Source organism: Biomphalaria glabrata, chromosome 14, assembly GCF_947242115.1.
Source record: "Biomphalaria glabrata chromosome 14, xgBioGlab47.1, whole genome shotgun sequence".
NCBI lineage: Eukaryota > Metazoa > Mollusca > Gastropoda > Planorbidae > Biomphalaria > Biomphalaria glabrata.
This window is the reverse complement of record NC_074724.1, coordinates 8,024,915-8,044,292: the sequence shown is the minus strand read 5'-3', so window position 1 is coordinate 8,044,292 and position 19,378 is coordinate 8,024,915. Positions and strand designations below refer to the sequence as shown.

At 34.8% G+C, this 19,378-nt stretch overlaps 2 long non-coding RNA genes across 2 annotated transcripts; both read left to right on the top strand.

The window, feature by feature from the left end:
• The first annotated feature begins 1,314 nt into the window (after positions 1–1,314).
• LOC129922654 (uncharacterized) lies at positions 1,315–4,677 on the top strand. Its single transcript, XR_008774572.1, has 3 exons — positions 1,315–1,452; positions 3,282–3,416; positions 4,565–4,677. It is a non-coding gene; the product is annotated as an uncharacterized LOC129922654 (long non-coding RNA).
• Positions 4,678–11,161: 6,484 nt separating this feature from the next.
• Positions 11,162–15,282, top strand: LOC129922652 (uncharacterized). The gene is made up of 3 exons (XR_008774570.1): positions 11,162–11,237; positions 13,417–13,558; positions 15,176–15,282. It is a non-coding gene; the product is annotated as an uncharacterized LOC129922652 (long non-coding RNA).
• Positions 15,283–19,378: the final 4,096 nt, after the last annotated feature.

Sequence of the window (19,378 nt, the reverse complement as noted above, 5' to 3'; positions counted from 1 at the left end):
ACAAAATAACTCTCACAGAACAAGGGAGACACAGGATAGACAGTATAGACGTGGTACATATGAAAGACAAAATGATAACTGCAACGGAAGATATCAAGGAAACAGGCAGGAAAGAAAGGTATGAGAAAAAGGTGGAATAGGACAAGGTTTATCATTGTCATCTGATACCGGAACCTTGGAGGTTTTTTTAGACATTCGTAGGGAACAAGACAGCCAAGACCCTCAGGGACACCGGGAGCACTTTTCGGACTTGTGCGTTGTTTTCTAGGAACTGTACTTTCACATTAGATACGGTATGGCTCAGTCACAAGCAACCTGAAGAGGCCTAACGTCTTAGTCGTGCTACGCCTCTGATAGTAAACAGAGCTTGTACACTGTCCACACCCTGCATTACCCAATAACATCACTTGTATAATGATAGAAAATATTAATTATAGTGTTTATAAAAGTGTTGGCGGAGTGGCAACGCCATTAGCATTCTAACCGAGGGATCTCGCGTTCAAATCTTAGTGAAGACTGGCCTTTTGAATTACGGAATTCTAAGTCCACTCAGCTCTAATGGTTATCTGACATAAGCTGGAGAAAGTAACGTACGTTGATGGTTTTGCTGGTCTCATGACATATTCGTTAACCATCAAGCACAGCAACAAATGATCTTTATATCATCTACCCTATAGATATCAAGGTCTGAAATGTTAATTTATTTATATTGCCATTGATGATAGTATCTTTGACAGAATACATTTTTTTAAAACCATATATACATTTCACTTTATTTTCTTAAAATTTTTTAACGGCTCTTATTGGTTAAAAGAGTCATGGTAGTGCGGTGGCTAAGCGGTAAAGCACTAGGCTTACTGGTTCGAAACCTGGTCCAGACTAAAATTTTTAATTTCGGGATCTTTGGGCGCCTACCTACCTCTAATGGGTACCTGACATTAGTTAGGTAAAATTAAAGGCGGTTAGTCGTTGTGCTGGCCACATGACACCTTCAATAATGGTGGGCCACAGAAACATATGACTTTTACTTCATCTGTCCTTTACATCGCTAGGTCTGAAAAGAGGATTTTACTTAATTACTATAAGTCAAAATATTTTCTTTTAAAGGTTTCTCCTAAAATTGGGCTACGACTCATGAAATATTTGAGAAACGCTGCTATTAAATGATCTAAAAAATGTATCTTTCTAAAGTTATTGTGTAATAAAATGTAGCTTTCAGTCTGACCTTTCCATCCTTCGAACATAATAATATAAGTTGTTCAGTGATAGAAACATTTAATTGCTTTCAGCTTTTATTGCCGCAACAAAATAGAATTTATGGAATGTAATTTTATGTATATATTAGCATAAAATTATTATGTCACACTATATAAAATACATAGTTTGTTGCCATTTGTATCAAATCCTCCAAAGACACTGAAACATTTCTGAAGAAAAAAAAAAAAAACTTAGGTAAGTTTATATGACATATTTTTAAAAGGGATTTTTAAAATCTTTCCTTATCTATAAAACTATATATATATATATATATATATATATATATATATATATATATATATATATATATATATGTATAAAATACATGGAAGATTGTATAGTTATCTATTGTTTCTATTTTATTGTTTCTGTTCTCTAAGCCAGACACGGCAGCCTAATATAAAGGGAACAAATCCAGATTATTCCACCACTTTAGTATAGTACTATTTCTTTCCCTTGTTTGATATAGCAAAGTCATTAATTACTAATAGTTAATTGACTAATTGGTTTAATTTTTAAAATTGATTCTTGTACGGTTACAAAAAATAATTTTGCAACATTGCAGTTTGTTCCGAGATTGGTTGTCGGATAAATAACGTGTACTTTAAGCCAGAAAGACAGACATACAGACAGAGTGAGTTGCTATGTATATATATATATGGCTCCTTCTGTCTCGGGAGACAATAGATGCGCCCAGCTTGAGTCACCGGCTTTGGTTACGTCTTAAGAAGGGGCAGAATCTGGAGTGACTGTTCAAGCCAATGTCTCTCTTGCAGACATCTCTGTAGGTTAGTCTTGGGCGGCCCTTGAGTCTGGCTCCCTCTGCAAACTCAGCGTATAGGATGTCTTTAGGGATTCTTCCATCTGGCATGCGAGTGACATGACCGAGTTGTTATGAGCTTTCTAAAAAAAAGTTTCTTTTAAAATTTGGACATGAATTTACGTGCATTAACTGACTCATCTAATTACCTTTTTTTTATCTACATTATTATAATTATAATTAGAGACGTATGTATCCAGGGGCGGACTGGCTGTCAAAATCGGCCCCGGCATTTCTATTCCATTCGGCCCCAAACTTTAATGTCATATAATAGGAATCCAACTCTAGTTCTACTTGTCCTAAAAATTAATGTGTTAAGTTTGATAATGTATCGATAACTGAACGCATGCACACAGTAAACTCTATATCTTTATAAGAAATATAAGCGTTATGTTGCTTGTTAATGGCTAGGTATGTAGGGGCCCTTCAAGGATGAAGCCTACTACGGGTGTTGGCTAGTAGCCTACATTATTTCGGAAAATGTGATAGATAAAATGAGCTTTATACTGTAAGAGTCTGTTAAAGTTGTTTTTTAAACACGACGCTCAGAAGGTCCCTTTTGCAACAAAATGCTGCTATAAACCTTTCAAAAATTTAATACTTTCTATAGTGACATTCGTGAGGCCCTTTAGGTGGCCTTAACGGCCCATTTAGGTACCGGCCCACCGGGCATTTGCCCGAATGCCCATATAGCCAGTCCGCCCCTGTATTTATCTATGTCTGTGAGTGGTGTGAATTGACGCCGAAACATCTGATGAAGAACCAGGTACTTAGACACGATAAGATACGGCTGGTCACGAGGACCATTCAACTGGACAAGCGCGTGTCTTGCTTTGAACAGAGGCCAACTACGGAACAGTGCCAGATACCTACATCCTGCTACAAGAGACTGATCTCATCCCGTAAGGCATAATAGCATGGAGGCTTTCAAAGGGTGGGAATTACATGGTTGGCATGGTTACGCAATTTCACTTCCTTTTTGCCAACATGGCAATAAATAAGCTGAACACAATGAAAATTTCCCTTTGTAAACATTGTTATATACATTGCAGATGATATTAATTTCATCTGTTTCTGTGGCCTACGGTTTACGAGAGTGCCATGTGGCCAGCACAAAAATATCACTTATTATGATATAAATATACATATATAATATTTATGAAACAAACATTCCTTCCAAAAAATTTTTTTGGTTCTATTTTAGAGAATGATGAATCTCATCTACTTGGTGATCTGCATCGCTTTCCTGATCCTAATGGTTGAAGTCAGCTGGGCAGTTCCATTAGATACGGAAGAAGAAGACCTCGACCGTCCTCGCAAATTTATTGAATATATAGTTGTACGGTTCTTAAATTATATTTTTTTTATTAATCATTCTTTCTTTCTTTGGTAGCAACTACATCACTTTCACCTTGCCCGTTGGGGCATACATGATCTATTCGCAGTCTTTTTCCATTAGTTTTTTACTTGGATAGTCTATTCCTTTATGTTGTCTTCCCATAGCGTTCTCTGTCTGTCACTACCTTTTTTCCTGGTACTGTTCATTGAAGGAAAGTCTTTGCGAGCCCTCAGTGCTTTGCGACATGACCATTGCGTTTTAGTTGGCGTTTATTTTTGTTTTTGACATAGGTCAGCAGGTTAACGTGGGACTTAAATGCCATTGTATAACATACAAATATTTTTTTTTATACTTTGGATGGATTTAAAACAATACAGTAGATATATTTGATATATAGATAAAAATCCCGTTTTTATAAAATTTTAATTGTTTTTATATGTTAGATTTTAAATCGTGAAATTACTTTACATAAATTGTATTTTATCATTTTCTCATCTTATATCTCTTAAATATATTTTAATTTTACGTTCAGAGCCTTCAATGATCTCATTTCTAGTGTGAATTCGGAGTTATACATTATACCTTAAGAATAAATACCAAAAATCAACTTTCTTTTTTCCTCTTTTATAATTACTTGTATATAATTTCGACAGAACATCAGGTTTCTTCACTTAATTTGATTGACATTCCACAAAGTTATTTACATTTTCAATTCAGGAGAGCTCTTTAAATCACTATTTCTTTTACATTTTTTGAATTTTGTAGTTCATTACGAGACTCAATCTCTCTCTCTCTCTCTCTCTCTCTCTCTATATATATATATATATATATATATATATATATATATATCTTTTTTAAAGCGCTACTTTCATGCTTATAGCATGCTCAGAGCGCTTTGGTCCAATCTCATTTGTGGACCAGTGGGGGGGGGATGGATATCTAGGAGTTGGTTTTCCGTGCTGTCTTTAGGCGCAAAGTAAACACAACTCTGCCCGAGTCGGGTGTCGAACCATGAGCCCCCTTCTAGGTAGCCTCTTAGCCTCTCAACCGCGCTTCCCACGTATATATATATATATATATATATATATATATATATATATATATTGTTATTATATCATTTTATTAAACTATTATTCTTTTTTTCACAGGATGCTTTCAAAAAATGGGACAAACAATATTATTAGTAAATGCAACAATGCAACGCTATAAGCAATTTTCATGGTTTATGAATGTGTAATAAAAGTGGAAGTCGAATAAATTACACATGTCTTTTGTTCTGATTTCTTTTAGAATACACTTTTTTTTTCTTTTAGAGTGAATGTATTATATCAACAACAACAACAAAAATAAAAACAACAGCAACAACAAAGAAACTGCTAGCATAAATTATCTTAAAAAAAACAACAACAACAATTGTAACACACAAACAGATATGATACATATATATCAGACCTAAAGCTAATATATAATGCAAGTATATGGATACAATAGCTCGTAAATAAACATACATAGAAATGTAAGAGCAATACAAAAATTTAGATCTCCCATGGGTCTTTCGTCTCTATGCCCTAACCCAAGCTGTTGCAGTTCTACAAGAAAAAGGTCTGTTGTAGATCTGGCTGGAGTGATCAACAAGTTATTGAGTTCTGAGCTCTCTTGACTCGAAAACGTCCTTTGTGCTACCTGTGAACTGTGTTGAGGACCTGAAGAGGGACTGGGAAGTGTGTCAATGGTTTGTACTGGTATTTAGGTTGAAAAAGACTGGTGTCACTTAAGACACTCTGAGACTTGAAAGCTGAAGTCCTTCCAATTTGTACTGTAAATAAATACCTCGGCCATTATTACCTCCTGCCTTTTGTTGAGTGCCTGTCTTAGAGTTACAACAATTAGTGTCAGAGGTGAGATTTGGGCAGCTCAACCAAAGGAAAGAATGACAAAGCTCAGGAAGCTAGACGAACTGAGCTACAAACAGCTCCGAGCCAGAGAGCTGAAAATCGTTTGAACCAAAGAAAAGTTGAGAGCACGTCTTTGACAAGACATAGTTGATGAAGGGAAGCATCCCGTGACCTATTTGTTTGAGGTAAAACCAGATATTGGTGAGATCCTGATCACCATGCAGGACCTGTTACGAGAACAAGGCGAACAAATGTGTACCTTGCAGGATTCTTCAAATCATTTGATGGACACACTGATACGTAACGTGCATGGCTAGATCGAACCTTTGAGAGAGAGAAGTCCAACATTAATTATCAACCAACCGTTTACTCATTCAAGATTACGTCTGTACTGATAGTTATAAAGAATGCGCCGATCTTAACAAGAAGTACACAAATGAATAGAAAGAGACAGTGGAAGAAATAGAAGTCTGCTTTGTGACTGAAGGTTTTTCTGTACCAGCTATGAGTGCCACAACGACCCGGACAGATCAGAACAACTTTGGGCCTGCGTCAGAACCTGTTGCTTTGGACCTTAAGGACCCCTGTCAATCTGTCAGTGCCTACGAGAGGAACTTGAATCTTAATTGCTGCATTCAGGCGGTAAACAAGAACTGTGTTTCACGAAGGGAATGCTAATGTCAAAAGACCCACCAACAGGGTCTGAAATATTTTGATACTTCTGTTTTTACCAGCGAAAGTAACATGAACGATAATTAACCAAATAGAACATTGCAAGAATGCTTCGTGGGCATACCTTAGTGACAAGGCTGATAATAACAATGTGTTTACAACCATGACTACGTTTGGGTCTACAAACATGTCATGGGACGTCCATCAAGAAGGTCTGCTGAAGTGGCGTGCAGGACCAACTGCTCTGATGACAACTTCAGGGATCGTCACTACCTCTATACGTGTCAGGTGGCTACAGGTGTCAAGAAGAAGTCAACGCATTGATCACAACATCTTCTCAAGAAAGGTCTGGCCAACTGGAGCAAAAGAAAGCGGCACCCGCAGAGAACAGTGCAGATGACTTTGTGGGGAACACGCTCTCTGCCGTCTGTGGCCCCCCACAGACTGACCTCCGTCTGCACTGACCAACGTACACTACCTTGTAGAGCACCTGAATCGCGCCACACTGACGGTGCGCATCAGAGCACCATTTAACACAAGTAGTACGAGACATGTTGATTCTAAAGGAAGGACTGTTATAGATCCGGCTGGAGTGATCTGCAAGTTATTGAGTTTTAAGCACTCTTGACTCAAGAGAACGTCTTTGCTACCTGTGAACTATGTTGAGGACCTTGGGCGGCACTGGGAAGTGTGTCCGTGGTCTGTGCTGGTATTTAGGTAGAAAATTACTTGTATCACTTAAGATAAGACACTCTGAGACTTGAAAGCTGAAGTCCTTCCAATTTGTACTGTAAATAAATACCTCGGCTATTATTACCTCCTGCCTTTTGTTGAGTGCCTGTCTTAGAGTTACAACAATATACATAAATCGAGACCAAATGACAATGTTTGCCAGACAGCTGCCCATATATAGGAGGATTATAGGAAGACAAAGTTTGTCAAAGGAAGACACAAATAATAAAGAAAAGAAAACGCTAAAGATGACTAAACTTGGACTACAATAAATTTGTTGAAATATAACAAAATATGAACATTTATACAATTTATATTTATACTTATTAACAATAAATATAATTTCTCTATATCTAAGTGATTTTTTGCAATAGATTATCAAAAGAAATGTGTAGAACTTAAAGCATAAAAAAATCTTGTATTATGTAAGGAAATTTACTTTCACTTAGTTAATCTATTTTTTGTTCCTTTTTCGTTGATAATCGAAATCGATATTTAATCGCTATCCCCAAGTATTATATCTAGACATGAAAAAAAATATAAAGATTTTAAAGAGCACTTAGAAGACTAGAAAGAAGCAAAAGCTATTTCTATTTCTAATGTCTCGCTTCTCTGGGGCTTGTTGAGGAGCTGGCCATTTTTCTTATTGCATGCTGTTTTCCAAGCCCATGTTTTCTCGATGTCCTTAGCTTTCTTGTTCACCGTCTCTCTTCAACTAGTGCGGTCTAAGACTAAGTTTTCCATATGGTCAGTATCAATGTTCAGTGTTTTTAAATCTCGTTTTATTACATCCTCGTAACGGAGGTGGAGGCGACCAGTTTTTCTTGAGCCAGACGCAATTCGCCCTTAGAGAATGATTTTCGGAGTGCGATTGTTCTCCATCTGGAGGCTTCGGGAGTGGAATGAGTTTAGTTTTCTCTCTTGCGTAGAATATCCACGACTCACTACAAAACAGTAGCTTGTCAAGAATGCATGCCTTGTAGACCTCCATTTTGGTCGCTGTAGTGAGCTTCTCGTTTTCCCAGACTCTTGGTCGAAGTTTAGTAAAGGTCGATGCCTCCTTTCCTATGCTTTTTTAAAATCTCCTCTTCTAGAAACAGGTTTTCTTGAATAGTTGATTAATTTACGGCACCCATCTTGTTATCCTCAATGAGAATGGAGGGTGGTACTGTGGCTGGTCGTCCCATAAAAACTTTTTTGAGCTAATGGTTAGACTATATTCTTTACAAGCCTGAAAGAAGCGGGACATTAAAAATAGAAATAGATTTTCCTTCATTTTAAACTTTTAAGTGCTATTTAAAATCTTTATTTTTTTGCATGTTATTCTCGCAAAGACTTGCCTTCAAGGAACAGTACCAGGAAAAGGAAGAAGAGGCAGACAGAGAACGCTATGGGAAGACATCACAAAAGAATAGACGGACCTGTCACTGAAAAAAAAAAATATCCAAGACAGAAACTAATATGGAGAAAAACTGTTGATAGATCATATATGGTACCCCAACGAGAAAAGTTAAAGGTAGCTACCAAAGAACCAAAAAGTTGGAATGATTAATTTAATGATAAATTATAATTTAACAACTGTATCAGCCTGTGAGGCAAGCAAACTTGGGATTAATCCTCTTCTCTCTCAAAAATTATACCTTATCTAATGGAAGTGCCCAGCTGACTTCAGCCATTAGGATCAGGAATGCGATACAGATCACTAATAGATGAGATTTATCATTCTCTAAAATAGAACAAAAAAAATGTTTTTTTGAAAAGAATTTTGGTTTCATAAATATTATATTTGTATATTTATATCATAATAAGTTTTATTTTTTGTGCTCGCCACATAACACTCTCGTAAACCGTAAGCCACAAAAACAGATGCAATTTATATTATCTGCCATATAGATAAATGGGTTGAAAGGATAACTTTTATTTTTTACTCCATTCGCCTTATTGAATGCCAAAAGATCATACATAACCATGCCAACCATGTAATTCTCACAATTTGAAAGCTTCCATGCCATTAAGTCTTACGTGATGAGATCAGTCTCTTGTAGCAGGTATCTGGCAGTGTTCGGTAGTTTGTCTCCGTTCAAAGCAGGACACGCTCTTGTACAACTTGTATCGCATTCAAGACCAATCGTATCATCAAAGTCAGATCTTTATTAGATGTTTCGGAGTCAATTCACACCACACGCAGACTTAAATATACAAGTTTCTTATAATAATTATAATAATAATAGATAAAAAAAGAAATTAGATGATGGTCAGTTAATGCACGTAAATTCATGTCCAAAGTTTAAAAGAAGCATCTTTTTACAAAGGTTATAGCAACTCACTCTGTCTGTCTGTCTGGCTGGCTAAAAGTTTGTACACGTTATTTATCCGAACCCATTCTTGGATCTAGCTGAATTTTTGCACAATTATTTTTTTACATTACAACACAAGAATCAATTGAAAAAAAAACAAAACAATTAGTCAATTAACTATTGGTAATAAATTACAATGTTTGCTATCTCAAACAAGGGAAAGAAATAATTTTTTACTGAAGTGGTGGAATAAGTTGGATTAGTCCCCTTTTATATTAGTCTTCCCTCTCAGGCTTAGTGAACAGATACATGAAATAGGAAAAAAAACTACATAATCTTCTAAGTATTATTAAATTTTTATCTACTTTTATAGATAAGAATTGATTTAAAAACAACCTATAAAAATATGTCATATAAACTTCTCTAAGTTTTTTTTCTTTGTTTTTCCTCAGTAAACTTTCGGCGCCTTGGTATGATTTCATACAAATGGCAACAAACTATGTATTCTATAGTAAAACCTAATACGTGTATGCTAATATATACATAACATTCCTTTCCATGTCATAAATTCTATAAGTTGCGGCAATACAAGCTGGAAGCAATTAAATGTTTCTGTCACTTGTTTTGTACGAAAGAAGGAAAGTTCACACTAAAAGATATATTTAGAACTTTAGAATGATAATTATTTTAGCTTATTTAAGAGAAGTGTTTCTCAAACATTTCATGAGTCGTAGTCAAATTTTAAGAAACCTACAAAAAATCTTTTGACTAATTGTCTAATAGTTCCCCTATCAGACCCTGCGATCTGCACCATAGCAAGAGTAAAGGTCATGTGTTTCTGTGGCCCACGGTTGACGAGGATGCCTTGTGGCAATCGCAACAACCAACTTATAATATGTTAAGTTTATGCAAGATTTTGAGTTCAGACTTTTTTTTTTAACTTTTCTTATCTATAAAAGTAGATAAAAATAAAAAATACATAGAAGATTGTGTATTTTTTTTCTATTTGATGTTTCTGTTCACTAAGCATGAGAGGGCCAGGTAATTGTGAGACACAAATGCCATTTTATAACATACAAGTATAATTTTTTTTTTACTATCAATAGATTTAAAACTAATTTCGAATGTATCAAAGTTTAATTATTTTTATATATTAAATTTTAAATTGTGAAATATGAAAACATGAAGTGTCTTTTATTATTTTAATTTAAGTTCATAGTCTTCAATGATTTCATTTTTAGTGTGAATTCGAAGTAACACATTAATAACTGAATGATTAATACCAAAAATCAATTTTCTTTTTTTCTTCTTTTATGTTTACTTCCTTCAGGGAACAGTACCGGGAAAAAGAAGAAGAGGCAGACAGAGAAAGTGATGGGAGGACAACATAAAAGAATGGGCGGGCATGCCATTGAAAGAGGTTTTAAACAAGGCAAAAGACTATGGGGAACGGAGAGAGACGGACGAAAGGTCTTACTTGGTGCCCCAACGGTCCAACAGACTATGGGATAGGTAAAGGTAAAGGTAAATATTTACATTTATATAATTTTAACAGTACATCAAATTTCTTTTCTTTATTTGATGGACATTGCAGAAAGTGATTCCCATTTTCAATACAGGAGAGCTATTTCACTCACTTTTTCTTGTACACTTCTCTCTCTTTTAATTTCGGGATTTATGGGCGCCTCTGAGTCCACCCAGCTCTAATGGGTACCTGACATTAGTTGGGGAAAAGTAAAGACTGTTGGTCGTTGTGCTGGCCACATGGCACCCTCATTAACTATGAACCACAGAAACAGATGAACTTTACTTCATCTGCCATATACATCGCAGGGTCTGAAACGAAAAATTTACTTACTAATTATTAGTAAACAAAATTATTTAAGGTTTCTTAACATTGGGCGACGACTCAGAAAATATTTGAGAAACACTTCTCTTCAATAATTAAAAAAAAGGCATATTTCTAAATTTATTGTGTGATAAAGTACATCCTGGATTGTGACATTCTTTTCCGAAAAAAACAAGGTACAAAGTAAACAAATAGAAACATTAATTGCCTTCAGATTTTATTGCCAAATCAAGAGTGAATTTATGAAATGTTATTATATATATTAGCATTCAATTATTATGTCTCACTATAAAATACACAGTTTGTTTCCATTAGTTTGACATCATCCCAAGACTCTTAAACATTTCTGAAGAAAAAAAAAAAGATCAAAACTTAGGTAAGTTTACATGTTTGAGTAAGACAAGGCTGCCTACTTTCACCAACACTCTTCAATATTTCCTTTATAATGGTAATGGAAGATGCTCGCTAGGGATAGGAAGGTACTGTTAGTATTGGAGGAAGAAGAATTACTACCTTGCGCTTCACAGATGACATTGATGGCCTAGCAGGGACAGAAGAAGAACTGGCTGACTTGGTGATGTGCATCAACAAGACTTTCGCAGCTAATGGCATTCAAATAAATGAAAAAAAAAACAAAAAACAAATTATGACCAATAGCCAACAGGGCTTTAAAAGAGGCATCAGTATTGGAGGTGAAAAGCTGACTAGTGTTAACAGCTTCAAATACCTCGGAACTATAGTCTCAGATGAGGGAACGAAACCCAAACTATTGGCCCGAATAGCACAGTCCACAGCAGCCCTTCCAAAACTTAAAATAATTTAGAAAGACAAAGGCTTAACCCTTGGCACCAAAATCAGACTGATGTGCTCCCTGGTCATAGCTACATTTTTATATGCGTGCGAGTTTTGGACGTTGAATGCAGAGCTAGAGAGGAGGACCCTAGCAATGGAATTGAGATGCTACAGAAAGCTCCTAGGTATTAAATTCAAAGACCACATCACAAACAAACAGATTAGAGACAGGGTTACTGCAGCGATAGGACCCTATCATGACCTGCTAACTATTGTAAAAAAAAAAACGAAAGCTTAAAATCTACGGCCAGATTACAAGATGTACGGGGCTCGCAAAGACCTTCCTTCAGGGAACAGTACTAGGAAAAAGAAGAAATGGCAGAGAAAACGATGGCAGTACAACATAAAAGAATGGGCAGGCCTACCATTGAAAGAGGTTTTAAACAATGCAAAAGAAAAGGAGGAATGGAGAAAGACGGTCGACAAATCTTGCTTGGTGCCCCAACGGTCTAACAGACTAAGGGATAAGTAAAAAGGTAAAAGGTAAAAGTTTACATGACCTATTTTTAAAAGGGCGTTTTGAAATCTTTCTATATCTATAAAACAAGAAATATTTTTTTTTATAAAAAAGCTTATATTTAGCGTACCTATATCAGCTATGTTGGATCAGTCATGCAATATATTTGTAATAGATCTAGACTAAAAATAGAAAGCATTTATATAAATATATATATATATATATATATATATATATATATATATATATATATATATATATAAAGAAAACGACCTGAATTCTCAGGCCAACGCGGTAACCACATTACTAGCAAAGAGTCTCTGAACATAATGATTGTATTATGTACTAATTCTATTAAATGTTTCTGTCTATTAAGCCTAATATAAAGGGGACAAATCCAGCTTATACCACCACTTCAGTAAAGAACTTTTTTTCTCCTTGTTAGAGATATCAATAATATATAATTTATAATTAATAGTTACTTGACTAATTGTGTTTTTTGTTGTATATTTTTGTGTTGTCAGATAAAAGAAATAATTGTGCAAAATTTCAGCTAGATCCGAGATTGGGTGTCGGAGAAATAAGGTGTACAAGCTTTTAGCCAGACAGACACACAGAGTGAGCTAATGTTTTTGAACTAAGGGCATGAATTTGAATGCATTAACTGACTTTCATCTAATAACCTTTTTTTTATCTATTATTATTGTAAATATAATTTTAAAAATGTGCTATGAACTAATGACAATACAATAAAAAACATCTGATGAAGATCTGGGTACTCGGACACGACTTTGTTGGTACAACTGGTCTCGAGGATGATAAAACTGATACATGCGCGTGTCTTTGTTAGAACGGAGACAGGCGAACTACGGAACATTGTCAGGTAGCTAGATCCTGCTACAGGAGACTGATCTCATTACATAAGACTCAAGGGCCTTAAAATGGTGGGAATTATAAAGTTGGGATGGTTCCGTAATTTCACTACTTTTTGGCATACACCTAGTGTCTGATCTTTTGGCAATCAATAAGGCGAACATAATAAAAAAAAAATCCTTATTTTTTACACTTTGTTATCTGTAGGACAGATGATATTAATTTCATCTGTTTCTGTGGTCTACGGTTTACGAGAGTGTCATGTGGCCATCACAAAATATAACTTTTTTTGTGATATAAATATACAGCTATATTATTTATGAAACAAACATACATTGCAAAAAATGTGTTGTTTTTTTTTGCTCTATTTTAGAGAATGATAAATCTTATCTACTTGGTGATCTGCATCGCTTTCCTGATCCTAATGGCTGAAGTCAGCTGGGCACTTCCATTAGATGAGGAAGACTTTTTGAGAGAGAAGAGGATGGATCCCAAGTTGCTTGAATCACTGACTGGTACAGTTGTTAGATTATAATAATCATTATATTAATCATTCCAACTTTTTCTTTCTTTGCAAGCTAATACATTACATTCACCTTTCCCATTAGGGCACCATACATGATCTATCGACAGTTTTTCTCCATTAGTTTCTGACTTGGATATAATTTTTTTTCACTGACACGCCCGCCTATTCCTTTATTTTTTTTCTTCCCATAGCGATCTCCGTCTTAAAACTGCATGTTGACTCTCTAACTCTAGATTCTAGAATATTCTGGATCTAATATCTTCTACAAACGAAATGATCAGAAATATAATCTGGATCTAGAATTAGATCTAGCTACTAGACCTAGATCAAATAATTAATATTTTAATCTAAAAATAATCTAAGAAATACTAATAGTTACTAAATACTACTAGATCTAGTAGATATCTTAGTAGGCTAACTCTAGATCTAGAGATTTTAGATTATTATAATTATGATTATAACTAGATCTAGAAATGGGTATTTAGATAATTTAGATCTATATACTCTAGTAGATAATACTAGATCTAGATCTAATAGATCAGATAGTAGATATAAGAATAATTATATTATAATTTAATAATAGAAGTAGATTAAGTAGATGTAGATCTAGTGAAATGTAGTCTAGAGTAGGCTATATAGATCTAAATTATCTAAATACCCATATCTAGTCTAGATTTAGTTAATTTAGTATTAGATCTAGAATAGTGACGACTATTATTAGTTAGTATTATTTTATTATAGTCATTATAGATCTTTCATCTATGCATCTTAGGTCTTAGTATAATAAGTAATCTAGATATATCTGGATCTAATAGTAGAATCTCTAAACTAAGCAAGAAGCAAGGAATTATCAGGATTTATCAAGCAGCAAAACATTATCTTATCTTATATAATACAGACGTTACTTCAAAATAGAAGATGATTACATCCTACGCGTCATGCATTTAGACATGCATATTAACCAATGACAATTAAATTCTGCCAAGTCACTGGTTTTCCTGGCTAGCTCAGACAACCCATTCAATGCTCTAATAGCACTAGGGAAGAAGGAATATTTGTACAATTATGTCATAGCATATGGGACGAGGAATATGCCTTTATCTTTGTGTCTTTCAGACTATTTTATTAAATTTTGTTTTTTGCTAGAAATATAATGAACACGTTTATTTCTCTCGCCTTTCAAATACCTTGAATTGGCGGGAATAGCGACCATTATATGGTAAAGGTCAAAGTCAAAAGGCTTTCTACTGACCTGTGAACCCTCTAGTTTTTTCTCCTCTCTACTATTCATTATATATATTCTCCAAATTACATAGATCTAAAAATTTATTGGTATGTATATTTAAAAAGTTTGTAAAATTTGTAATTAAACTTTTTAGTTTGTAACAAAAAAAAATTAATTAAACTAGGATTTTAACTAAACTTTTTTTTTTTAATTAAACTTTGGCCTTAACTATTTTTTTTTAAATAAACTAAAAGTTAGCAACTTTTTAGTTAACTTTTGCCCATCACTATATATATATAGAGAGAGATAGATAGATATACATATATATAAATATATGAGTGATAATGTCATTTTCTTAAATTATTATTTTTATTTTCACAGGATAATATAACAAGTTATGACCATCAATACAATAAGTACATGCAAGGCTCTAAGCACTTTTGATGGTTAATGAATGTGCAATAAAAATGAAAGTCGAAAAAAATACACTTTCTGATTTCGTTTAGAATACTTTTTTTTTTCTTTTAGAATGAATGTATGATACCAACAATCAAAAAACAACAACAACATAAACATAAAGTATAGTTTAAAAAAAAAACATAAAAATTACAATTGTGACACACAAGCAGATATATAATACTGTTACGTGCACAGCATAGCGTGAATCTGGTATGGTGCGAATTTCGTTTTGAAAGGGTTAGATGGAGTGGAATCCAAGATGGAATAATGTAAACTAATTTATTATTGATGTATGATTAATGGTTTATTAAGATTAAGTATTCATTATCCACTATATATATATATATATATATATATATATATAACAAATACATATGTATCAGACCAAAGTCAAATCTCTAATGCAAGTATTACGATACAATAGCTTATAAATAAACATAAAAACAAAAACAAAAAAACTACAACTTTTCACTATTAGTATTATAAACATTAAAGTTGTGACGCAAACTGCTCGCCCATCCTTACTTCTATCCATCCCTGTGGCGCTACAGTCCATTTAGGGCTCTGGCCTGTTTTAACACAACACTCAATTCAGATCTCTTGTGGGCCTTTTGTTTCCACTCCCTAACCCCAAACTGCTGCAGATCTGCCTCCAAATCTTACCTAGAAATATATATATATATTGTTGTGGGCTAATCTAATCTGACTTCGACTATGTATCAATTATTAATTAACATTAGCCACAGAACATTACAAGTTGAATATAGTTGATAACAACATTCAGTTCTATAAAATGATACTTTATTAATCACTGGGAAATCCGTCCAGGCTTCCTAAAACGTCAGTATATCTAATTACTATTCAACTACTACTCAAAACACAACCTACTTCTAACATAACGCCATGTTGGTCTCTTGTTCACCTAAGTCTACTACGTCATTAGTCTGTCTTACTACGTCACTACATTTACCGTCGCTAAAAACTATACACTATATATTTAACTAACAAATCCAACCTACTCTCTAAACTAGTACATTACAATATACTCAATCCGTCAAATTCAGGAAAAGTGCAGAGAGCTAAGAATACCTTTGTACGTTGCTTTCATCTAACTGACAAAGGCCTTTCATCTAGTCAGCAGAGGAAGCCTCTTTAAAATCTTACAAATAAAAGGCTCTCATTCCAAGTTCTAAATATTATCGTCTCTTTCCACCAAAATATGAAGGGTACAGTGCAGTATAACTTTCCCTGCTCCAAAAGTTTCAGTATAAAGAGAGGTGTCTAACAAGGTTGTTTCCTGGCCCCAACACTCTTTGAAATACTCTATTCAATGCTAATCCACCTCGCGTTGGACAAAACCACCGAAGGCATATATCCTCATTCCAGATTTGATGGCAAGAAAGAGAGTGTAATACTGAGATCCTCACCAGAATGGCAATTCTTAGCATCTTTACGGTCTTAAGGAAACGTCGCTTGGACATGTTCGCCGGATAAAGGACAATCGCATCTCAAAAATCATTCTGTACGAGGAACTTGCGCCTGGCTCAAGAAAACGTTACGTCGATATGATAAAAGGGGATTGAAAATCAGTGAAAATTGATACTGACCATTGGGTATAACCTTAGATCGCACTAGTTGGAGAGAGACGGTGACCAAGAAAGCCACACGGAAAATGGCCAGCTCCTCTACCACCAAAGCGAAGGATCACTTGATCTGCAATATATGTTAACGGAGTTTCTCTTCAAAATAGGGCTCCACAGCCATATGAAAAAGTTTTCGAGATAAACCATAGTAGTTTCACAACTTAATTAGGCAAATGATGATGATGATGTATACAGAAATGTATAGAGCTTTAAGTATTTAAAAAAATCTTGTACTATGTAAGAAAAAATAATATTTTTTAAATTTCTTTGTCTATGCTAATCGAAAACTATCTTTAATCGTTTTCCTTTAGCATTATATCTAAACATGCAAAACATAAAGATTTTAAATAGCACTTAGAAGTCTAAAATAAAGGAAAATCTATTTCTAATGTCCCACTTCTCTCAGGCTTGTAAAGAGTATGGCCTTACCATTAGCACAAAAAAAAAATGTTATGAGACGACCTGCTACAGCACAACCTTTAAGTATAACAAGCTGGATGCCTTGAATGAATCAACAATTCAAGATGACCTGACTCTAGAAGAAGCGAAAAAAAAGGCATATGGAAGGCCGCATCGACCTTTGCTAGACTCCGAGCTAGAGTCTGGGAAAACCAGAAGATCACTACTGCAACCAAAATGGAGGTTTACAAGGCGTGCGTTCTGAGCACGCTACTGTACTGTAGTGAGTTGTGAACTTCCTACGCAAGAGAAAACTAAACTCATTCCACTTGCGAATCCTCCGGATGAAGGACAATCGTATCTCGAAAATCATTCTCAAAGGGCGACTTGCGTCTGGCTCAAGAAAACCTGGTCGCTACCACCTCCGTTACGTGGATGTAATAAAATGGGATTTAAAACAGTGAACATTGATACTGACCATTGGTAAGACGTAGTCTTAGACCGCATTAGTTAAAGAGAGACGGTGAACAAGAAAGCTATGGACAGCGAGAAAACAAGGGCTTGGAGAAAAGCGAAAGCCTCCTTGACATATGGACAAGAGCGTCTCTCGAAAAAAAGCTCTAAAGTCACATTAAAAGTGCTCTTAATAAAACATAGTCTTTCTACGACTGAAGGAGGCCAATATAATATTCTAGTCGACCCAAGGCGTAGCATACTCCGCTAAAGTAACCTGATGCAAGAATTTCGACAACATTGAAAGACCTGTTGACTCCACGAAATATCTGTGAAGCTTTTGCCATGGTTAGCAAACGAAGGGTAATACCAAGGGGCAAAATTAAAACAAAGCTACAGAAAAAACATGCAACTATTTTAATAACACCCGATATTGACGTGTGCAAAAAACAACAACAACAACAACTATACATAACTGTAGTCAAATATAAAGAACCTATGCCACCGCAGTGGGCCCCGCACTTTCATAGGAATCGCATTTTCATATAGCCCGCTCTAATTCAAGGTGTAGAAATTATTAAATTGAACCATTTAATAACTTAAAACAGATTTTCCGCGCCCTCCTGGCAATTTACCAGGAGCTCCTTGAAATCTCCCGAAATCGCAAAATATACGAAAAAGTTCTTAAAATATACGGAAATATATACACGGAAATTGTCATTGTTGGTGTCATTCAATATGTAAAACGCCAATCTTACGCGCGACATTATGCATCAGCGGTAATTGTTTAATCTGGTAAAAGAAGCTACTCGCGCCTCAAACTAATGAACAATTACTTGAGGTCAACAATTCTCAAAGATAGATTGAAACATTTTGTAATTCTTGCTATTGAGTGTGATCTATGTAGGAAACAGAAATATTATGATATACTGTATGACTTCGCTACACGCAAAGCTCGTTAAGGTGAACACAACTCTTGTTTTCTCGTGGATTATCCGCAGAGTGATCTTGCCATTACTTCTCGACCAAATTCTTGAGGGAAGAAGAGAATATAGAATATTTCAAGAAAAAATTATTAGTTCTCCTATCCAACTATACACTTTTATTAAAACCGTGCTCCCTGTCGCCTCGAAACATATGTGGGGTAGCTCTAGTCCAACTTGCAGAAAGAAAAGATTTTACATTTTTTATGACTTTATCGTGGCTTTGCCATGAAGAGTATTTTCTCTCTCTCTCTCTCTCTTATTCTCTCTCTCTCTCATTCAAGATGTTTTTTTAAATATATTTTTGTGATAATTCAACAGAAAAATCACTCCTTGTGTTTCTATATTGACCTTTCCCCTTTAAATTATTGAGTACTTAGCATTCTCAAGATTATTGGGAAGTATTCCATAATATATAAAATAAATCAACACTATTAAACTCAATACAGTAGCGATAATGTCTCATGACACAAAACTTACCCATTATCTATGATAAATTGATGATGTTTGAAAATATATTTCCAACGATCTTTACAAAGTGCATCAGAAACATTATAACCTGTTAAGTGGATGCTAGACATTGAGTTCAGACGTTGATTTTGGTTATTTTAAGTGGTTGACCAATGACATCGACTTTTTATTTAACT